The sequence below is a fragment of the Microcaecilia unicolor genome, chromosome 3 (genome assembly GCF_901765095.1).
Source record: "Microcaecilia unicolor chromosome 3, aMicUni1.1, whole genome shotgun sequence".
NCBI lineage: Eukaryota > Metazoa > Chordata > Amphibia > Gymnophiona > Siphonopidae > Microcaecilia > Microcaecilia unicolor.
In genome coordinates, this window is record NC_044033.1 from 186,486,153 (window position 1) to 186,496,406 (window position 10,254).

A 10,254-nucleotide genomic window follows, 5' to 3' on the forward strand; every position below is an offset into this window, starting at 1 on the left:
TATGCCTTGTAGCGCTATAAAAGTGATTAGTAGTAGTAGTAGTAGTAGTAGTACACCTTCCTGCCTACTGTCCTATCGGACAGAACAATAGGTCCTAATAATTCACTACTGCTTCCCCTTCCCCTTGCCCTGTCCCTTTTCCCATTACTGCAAGAAGTACACTTTTTAAAATGTATTTATTAGGATTTATTTACCGCCTCTTTTATATAATTCACTCAAGGCAGTGTACACTAAGAGTAAATCAAACATAAGCAATAGACAATTATTGCAGTAAAAATATTAAAATAATACAAAGTATGGCATAGTATACTACTTAATGACACCAAAATTGCTCTCAATAACCCAACAGTAACCCAAGGGATTGCAGACAATAAAATGTTAAAGAAAATAAACTTCAGTAGCCCCAGGGTGCCTACAGAGATAAACAACCCCCTAAAAGGTCACTTATCACCGGTTTCAAACTTCTCTGAAAACCAACTTTAGTGGAAACTCCTCATAGAGAGAACAAAAAAACACTGAAGCAAAAAAACCCCCCCCCCCAGAAAATAATTTAATACTACTATTGAGGCAGTGGGCAAAAGAAATTGATTAATTCTGAGAAATGATATTAAAGGTCTGGTGTTTAAAAAGTTCAATTTTCTACCTTGCAACTAAAGTGAAGGAATGCCAGATGGTTTAGATCTAGCTTGGCCAAGCTAAAGGTTAGAAAGGTCAGTGAGAAATGAAACTCTGTCCTTTGTGAATTGCCAATGCTAGCTGGCACATCTGTATACTATTAAATCTTGAGGGGATATTATTATGAATGAACAAAGGAATGAGCCAGACATGCTGTAGTTTAAAGCTGAAATAATTTCAGAAGTTCTTGATATGTAGATTTTGTTATAAGGAGATAGCTTAGATATAGATATAGAGACCATTATAAGTATGTAGAATATGTCTTATAAGGATGCTTACTTTAGAATATGCTGTATTCTGTGTAAATTAATAATTCTGTGTAGAATGTCTGTTAAATTCTGTATTACTCTTTGTCTGCTGTTTGAGAGGTCAAGCAAGGACTGCAGTGAAGAGGTCAAACATGTGTTTTGACTTATCTGCAGTTCTGGCTGGTTCAATGTATAAGCTGATAGGTGAAAGAGGTCAGGACTAGTCAGCTCTCTTCTCCTTGATTAATTATAGGTAAATGTAGAAATGGTCTTGAAAGTAATAACCCGATATGTATGCCATTAAGTAAGATTGGCCCTTGACCCCTTTAATGAATGCCAGAGTTTAGTTAGCAGTTAGTACTAGGAATATGAGAAATCAATCATAATAACATGTAAGAGACTGGAGCCCAAATGTCTGGTGTAAGGGGCCCCAGGTCACAGGTCAGTTTAGGATGTCTGGAACCTATGTAACTGATATTTGTATGGAGCTGATTGGTTGAGGCAAGGTAATCAATCTATTCCTTAACCAATTGGAGAGTAAGGGGGCTAGGCTAGGCTAGATAGAACTGTATTTAAGTGGGAGAAGAAGCAGTTTACGTCAGAAGGAGCTCAGAAGAAAGAGAAGGACAGAAGGAACAGACAGAAGAAGGAGAAGACAGCATAAGAAGAGAAGCAGCTGAGACAGAAGCCACAAAGACACAGAGAGCTGAGAAAGAGAAGAAGAGACTTAATGCTGATGTTCTACTTTGTTTGCTGGCAAATAAAGAAGATTACTCTCTCATTCTGGTGTGTGCTGTCTGACTCCTGAAGTATCATAAATTCATGCATCAATTCCTGCAACACTATTACTATTATTTCATAATAATGTAATAAGGAGTTTAAAAAATAAGGTGACTAATTTAAAGAAAGTTGCACGTGAAGTCAGAGAGATTTATCTCAGCTCGGGTGGGAGTGGATAAACATGTCCTGCTGCAGTATGTGCAGCCAGTGCCACTCCTTGTATGTGTGTGAGACTAAGAAGTTAGTTACTTCTTCCATTAAAGGCCTGGTTGAAGAGCCAAGCTTTCACCTGCTTCCTGTGTTAAGTGGAGCCTTTCAGGGAGAGCATTCCAGAGTGTGGGGGCTACATACTCTGGAGAAGGCTCGCTTGTGGGTATCACATCCTGTAATGTCTTTTGGAGAGAGTGTGGTTAGGGATACCCCTTGAGAGGACCTTAGTGTCCTTGGAGGTGTGTAGGGGGTCATCCTGTTCTTCAAGTACTCGGGGCCATTTCCTTTAAAGGGTCTTGAAGATCAGACATAGAGTTTTAAATGTGCTCTGAAACCAATGTACATACTTTTAACTATTGGGTGGAAGACAATTTTCAGCTCAAAAAATTTACCAAAATTGCTTCCCACTTTATATTCTTTCAGAGACTCCAAAGAAAAGCCAATATCATTTACTGCTGCCTTGATTCAGTTGCAAAACAATACTACACTTAAATCATTCTAGATTTATACCCCCAATACTAGGTAGAGATCAGAAGTAGGATGTGTCAAATTACAACTTTACTATAAATACAAAAGAGTATATTAATATTCTGGTGTTAGATCAAACAAACATGTCTATAGCATGTATCGAGGAAATCTCCCTAGCCAAGTCTATAACAATCTAGAAAATTTAGGAGATTTTAAACAATAAGTATCTAAGGGTCTGACCCAAAAACAGAGGAGAAGGCCTTCGAGAAGCCCCCAACAAGTCATAGACCTCGGGGGCTGGGCTTCTTCATCATCAGCCAGAAAAACCTCTGCATAAAACCTCTCTCTGGTTTTATAAAACGTTTTATTCTGTTCTTTAATTCTTTTACTATCTCACTTTTTATTTTTTGTTTTTTCAAATTTTAATTTTTATCTTTCTGTATACCACTTTAGTACACCAAATTAAACATCAGATATTACTTAGCTTTATCTGATGTTCTAAGAATCTAGCATTGCGGAAATCATAAACACGGACCACTGTACCCTGAAGCAGGTCATCGAAACGACAGCCATCGTTGGTCGTGGTCGATGTGTTGAACTGATTTATATGCTGCACTGATCATTATGCTGGAACATCAGATAAAGCTAAGTAATATCTGATGTTTAATTTGGTGTACTAAAGTGGTATACAGAAGGATAAACATTAAAAATTGAAAAAAAAAATAAAATACAAAGTGAGACAGTAAAAGAATTAAAGAACAGAAGATAACATTTTATAAAATCAGATAGACGTTTTATGCAGAGGTTTTTCTGGCCGATGACGAAGAAGCCCAGCCCCCGAGGTCTATGACTTGTTGGGGGCTTCTCAAGGCCTTTTCCTCTGTTTTTGGGTCAGACCCTTAGATACTTATTATTTAAAATCTCCTAAATTTTCTAGATCAAACAAACATGGCCATTTTATGTATGGAGCCCAGAGATGTCAATTCACACACATTTGGGTCCCTGCTCACATTCATGTGCAAAAGAACCCTCCTCACACACATTCTGACTCCTAGCTCTTTCCTTCCCAGTGCCTGGGTCTTCCCTGACCTCTTTCCCCTCCAGGTTCCAGCCAGCAGCTATCTGTCTCCTCTCTACACCTAAGCAGAGAATTACATGAAAATGGGGATAAAGTTTTGTCTCTGTGCCATTCTCTAAAAGCTGGAGACTAGAGGCTGTTCCAACTAAATGGGAACAGTATCTATAAAATGATAGTATCAATATGTAAAAACTTAACACAGACAACTGGCAAATGAATTCAATGATAAAAACTGCAGAAGCTGCTTTTGGATTAAAATGAAGCACTGTTAAATAACATAATTTGTGTCTTGTCTGCCTTTGATATGGCAACAAGAGTCTTGTCTGCTGATCAGACTAGAGAGTTACACGGGAACAGAAATCTAACCTGTCCCCACCGCCAGGGCCGCTGAGAGGGGGGGCAGGGGGGACAAAATTCACCGGGGCCTCCAAGGGGGGCCCGGCACCGCAGTCCCCAGTCTCACCCGCCCTCCCTCGGTTCCATCGACAGCCCCCTCCATCCACCACCAGGCCGGGCCCTCAGCATTCAAATCACAGCGCCTCACCTCCATGTGAAAGTGCAGCAGCGACTGATCGCCTCCCTTCAGGCCTTCCTTCCCTGTGTCCCGCCCTTGTCTGATGTAACTTCCTGTTTCTGCGAGGGCGGGACACAGGGAGGGAAGGCCATCACATGCTCAGTTGCTCAATCATCTTACTGTTACTGCAACAGATTCATCCATTGTTGCTGGCATCAAGGAGCATTTCCAACACTTAATTTACACTTATTTTCTTGTTTATCCACTACACAGTGTTGGTTCTCTTCTACACCCACACATCTGAAAGATAATCCAATTATCTTCCCAAATGATGTAAAAACACAGGCAACCGTATCTTGGAGAAGGTTGTACCAAAACCAGATTGAAATGGAAGGCTCACGTCCATCAACATAACAACTCAGGATCCTCCACAATCCACATTCATAGAAAGCGTCACATCTGAGGAACAGCCTCTCTGCAAAAGAATGAAAATGGATGTTAGCAGTTTTATGAGTAACCTTTACGGAAAAATGGCTCCTTTGAAGGCTATTGTTAATGAATTGGACAGTTATTTATGTTTGAGTGATGCAGATGACAATGTTTTGATTTTTTTGAAAAACAAGCAAAAGTGATGGCCAAAACTGCCAAAACTTGAACGGGGAATCCTGTACATTCCTGCTGCCAGCATGTCTTCTGAGAGAACATTTTCTATTGCAGGAAGGACTGTGACAGACAGGAGGGCTAGACTGAATCCTGAGATTATTGATGACTTATTATTCATCCACAGATTAAAAAATTATAACAGTGCTTCACAGGGCATATTTCTCCTCCACTAGGGCATGCAGAACGGGTTGTATTTTTTACCCCTGGACATTTTAACAGTGTGGATTAGGGTTTCTTGGGGTAGTAGAAGTCAGCTATTTGAGGGGTTGGGAGGGTAGAGGGTGACGGTGGTTATTATAGTTGCACATTGATATTTTTTTTCTATTTGTGATTTATAAAAAAATTGTTGTACAGATTATAAAATTATAAGTGTTCAAAGCTTGTGAAGATGAGGACAAAACACTCGGGGCGGGGACAGACAGAGCCCACAGGGACGGGAGAGGGCAGGAACAGAAACAGAGCATGCAGGGATGGGTCAAACTTTGTCCCCATGTCATTCTATACCCCTAAGTTCCTAACTCCAGCATTTCTCCCTCATCTCCACCCCCCCCCCCCCTCAGTCCTTCAAACGTGTGTACATCAGTAGCAGGATTACAGCACTCTGCTTCAGGCCCATTCCTCTATGATATCCCACCTGCTCTGATGTAATTTCCTGTTTCCACGAGGGCGGGACATCATAGAGGAATGCGCCTGAGGTAGAGTGCCATAATCCTGCCACCAAAGCACACAAGTTTGAAGGACCTGAGGGGGAGGGGGCTGGAGGAGATAAAGGAGAAATGCTGGAGTCAGGAGCTTATGGGTAGTGTATATTCCTTCCTATACTAGACCTGTAATACGGTACTAGGCCTGTAATATGGCCCTGATAGCCCTCAGCTTTCCTGGCCTTGCTGTCTTCAGCATATTTTTAGTTTATTCCTGCAGCTGCATATACGTTACAGTGCTTTCTCAGGAAATGGAAAGTACATGTTACATGTCAAGGTGACACTTGGAAGTAAATGAGGCTATACAGCCCATATATGGCAGATACAATTGGATATAATCTTGGTTGTGATGAGAGACTGAGGACCCTGCAACTCCAAGATGTTCCAATGGAAATATGTATTCAGTGAGGAAGGACACCAGGAGGCTTATTTTCAAAGCACTTAGCCTCCCAAAGTTCCATAGAAACATATGGAACTTAGCCTCCCAAAGTGCTTTGAAAATATGCCTCCAGGTGTTTTTTAATATCTACTTGCTTGCTACATGTTTTTTTGCACGCTGTGAGCACGTGTTACTGATAAGGAATTAGCCAATTGCCACAAAGTGTGCATGTGAACACAAGTAGGAGAGGGTGGTAGAATACTGGAAATTGCCATTTTTATATATTACTATATTGTGTGATGGAAGGAAACAGGAAAATCCATATATGACCATGTTAGTTTAGGAGAAATCACATAATTTGGGAAAAACAAAACTTACAACAGTATATATGTATGGCTAATAAAGTTTTTGCTGAGCAGTTTTGTTATCCAGTCTTTGCGCCTGGCTTTTCTGTGTAACAACCTGCTCCAGAGAGAACAAGTATTTTGTATTAGTGAGATACCAATAAAGATTTTTACTGGTTGTGCCTATATCTAAGTCTGATTGTCTCTCTTATTCCAGCCTCTAGGGCTGAAGTGTTTTCCCCTCCCCAGGGGCAAGAGACAGGATTACACAGTAGAGAGGAGACAGATAGATGCTGTCTGGGCCCGGGAGGGAGAGAAAAGTCAGGGAAGGCCCCTGGAGGCGGGGAAGGAAAGCTGAGACAGATCCCAAACCATGAGCCAGAATGCAAATGAGGAGAGTTCTTGTGCAAAGGGGGGGGGGGCAGAAAGGAGGCAGACGCTGGCTTGGGGGGAACAGAGAGGGAATAGACACTGGATGGGCTAGCGGAGAGAGGGGGCTGGATGGAAAGGATAGCGAGAGAGAAGGGTCAGATGCTGGAGAGAAGGAGAGCAGACACAGGATGGAAGGGGGAAGAGAAGGAGAGCAGATGCTGGATGGAAGGGAGAAGAGAAATAGGGTAGATGCTGGATGAAAGTTGGAGAGAGAAAGAGAACAAGCTGGATGGAAGGGGTAGAGAAAGAGGTTACACTATGGAAGGGGATAGATGCTGGATAGAAGGAGGGAGAAACAGGGCAGATGCTGGATGGGAGGGAGGATAAGAGAGAAGGAAGGAAGATGCTGGTCCTGGGGGAGGAAGGACAAGAGGGAAGGAGGAATAAGGGGAGATGTAGAACATAAGGAGGAATAGGGACAGGGACAGAGATTAGATCCTGGACAGGGCAAAAATAAAGATACAGACAGGGGATGCTCAATATGGCGGGAAGAAAAGGACAGGGAAACAAAGGGGAGCTGAATGATGGATGTGGACAGAGAAGAAATGCCAAATGAACCAGAGACTCTGGCAAAAGAGAAGAGAAGACAGAGGAAAGCAAAAACCAGAGACTTAGACCAACACGATTAGAAAAATAAAATGATCAGACAACAAAGGTAGAAAAATTAATTTTATTTTCTATGTATTGATTAGCCTATGTTAGTTTTTGTAATGTTCATATGCCAGCACTGGTGTTAAACCTGCCTGGGGCTCCTGAGAAAAACCTTACTCATTGGCCTTCAATCTCCAGCATATCAGTGGTAAATATCCAGCTTTGGGATGGGCCACTCTTGGTGTCTCAAGGAGGCCTTGGCAAACTTTTGTGGATAGTCCCCTTTTTATTTTTTTCAGATTACTCCTTTCCCGACTAAATGTTGAATCACCTCCCAAAGCACAATTATCTTTACATTTTTACTTTGTCATATCAAACATCTTGGAATAGAGATGTACCTAATCTAAAGGTGTCAAACAGCTAGGGCAATCATACTGTGAAACACTAAGAGGCGCATTTTCAAATCATTTAGACTTACAAAGTTCCATAGGTTATGAAACTTTGTAAGTCTTAGTGCTTTGAAAATACGTCTCCACACATTTCACTTACCCCTAGATGGGAGTGACATCTGGGATACAACCTCTGTATAAACCCTGCAGATCTAATTTTGTGAAACTTAGAACATGAGAATAACCATACCATGTCAGACCAATGGTCCATCTAGCCCAGTATCCTGCTTCCAGAAGTGGCCATTTCAAGTCACAAGTACCTGACAGAATCCAAAATAGTATCAAGATTCATGCTACTGATCCCAAGGACAAGCAGTGGCTTTCCCTGTGTCTATCTCAATAGCAGACTATAGATTTTTCCTCCAGGAACTTTTCCAAATCTTTTTTTAAACCCAGATACACTAACTGCTCATACCACATCCTCCAGCAATGAGTTCCAGAGCTTAACTATTGAGAAAAAAAATATTTCCTCCTGCTCGTTTGCCATCTCTTTTCCAAGCTGAAGAGTCCTAAGGCCCTGTTTAATAAGGTGCACTAGCATTTTTAGTGAGGTAATTAAATTTGCTGATGACACAAAGTTATTAAAAGTTGTTAAATCGCAGGAGGATTGTGAAAAATTACAAGAGGACCTTACAAGACTGGGAGACTGGGCATCTAAATGGCAGATGACATTTAATGTGAGCAAGTGCAAAGTGATGCATGTGGGAAAGAGGAACCTGAATTATAGCTACGTCATACAAGGTTCCACGTTAGGAGTCACAGACCAAGAAAGGGATCTAGGTGTCATCGTTGATGATACATTGAAACCTTCTGCTCAGTGTGCTGCTGCGGCTAAGAAAGCAAATAGAATGTTAGGTATTATTAGGAAAGGAATGGAAAACAAAAATGAGGATGTTATAATACCTTTGTATTGCACCATGGTGCGACCGCACCTCGAATACTGTGTTCAATTCTGGTCGCCATATCTCGAAAAAGATATAGTGGAATTAGAAAAGGTGCAGAGAAGGGTGACGAAAATGATAAAGGGGATGGGACGACTTCCGTATGAGGAAAGGCTAAAGTGTCTAGGGCTCTTTAGCTTGGAGAAAAGGTGGCTGAGGGGAGATATGATAGAGGTCTATAAAATAATGAGTGGAGTGGAATGGGTAGATGTGAAGCATCTGTTTACGCTTTCCAAAAATACTAGGACTAGGGGGCATGTGATGAAGCTACAATGTAGTAAATTTAAAACAAATCAGAGAAAATTTGTCTTCACTCAACGTGTAATTAAACTCTGGAATTCATTGCCAGAGAATGTGGTAAAGGCAGTTAGCTTAGCGGAGTTTAAAAAAGGTTTGGACGGCTTCCTAAAGAAAAAGTCCATAGACCATTATTAAATGGACTTGGGGAAAATCCACTATTTCTGAAATAAGCAGTATAGAATGTTTTGTACTTTTTTGGGATCTTGTCAGGTATTTGTGACCTGGATTGGCCACTGTTGGAAACAGGATGCTGGGCTTGATGGATCTTTGGTCTTCCCCAGCATGGCAGTACTTATGTAATCTGATAAACACACATCTTGATGAAGGCACTTCCTGATATTCAACCATTATTGAAAATGAGAACTTAGGGCTTCTTTTACAAAGCCACGCTAGCAGTTCTCACACGGCAAATGAGAGGAAGCCCACAGAAATTGAATGGGCTTCCTCTCATTTACCGCACCAAGAATCGGCAGTGTGGCTTAGTAAAAGAGGCCCTTAGTTTTCTACTAAAGAGGGATCTATCATTCAGTATCTTCTCTGAGGTTTCTGGCTAAGATCTCAGAAAAGGCTGTACTTTTGAAATTACAGGATTTCTTGGATGTAAATAATATTTTGGAACTTGCCCAATTTGCTTTTAGAACAAAACACTCAACTGAAACAATGTCATTATTCAATTCTCTATGTGCTAGTTTTAACCAAGGTACACAATTATTTTATGGTTTGGCTATCACTGTAGCGTTTGACACAATAAATGATATCTTGTTATGTCAATCTGCAAACCTTAGGAACTGGAAGCAAGGTTCTATCATGGTTTGCCTCATTTTTAGAGCAATTTAGAGTTTTTATCTTCGACAGGGTGCAGAGCATGCAGAATAGAGACAATTAACATAATAACATAGTAAATGACAACAGATAAAGACCTGAACGGTCCATCCAGTCTGCCCAACAAGATAAACCCAACTTTGATTTGTCCTTGCCATTCTCAGAGCACAGACCGTAGAAGTCTGTCCAGCACTGTTCTTGTACTAAACGTTCTGAAGCAAATGTCGAAGGCCCATAAAATTTACATTCCAGCCCATCCATATCTATTCAGTTATGATCAGGGCGTAGACCGAAGTCAGCCCAGCACTGGTTTTGGTTCCCAATTACTGGTGTTGCCACCCAATGTCCGCTAAGATTCCGTAGATCCATTCCTTCCAGGGCTGTGGAGTCGGAGTCGGAGTCGGCAGCAATTTTGGGTACATTGAGTCGGAGTTGGAGTTGGAGTCGGCAAAAATGAACCGACTCCGACTCCTCATACATTTGAATAAAGTACTTCTCTGCTGTGAATAAAGGTTAGTATCTAGTTGTTTCACTAGTGTGAAGTCCAGCTGAACTATTTTGCTGGAGAGCTTCCCTCTGCTTAGTCTTCCTTTGCATTTACTGAGGTGCTGTAGAGCATCTCCTCTCTGACCCCACAGTGAACTTAAGCTCCAAGAGAA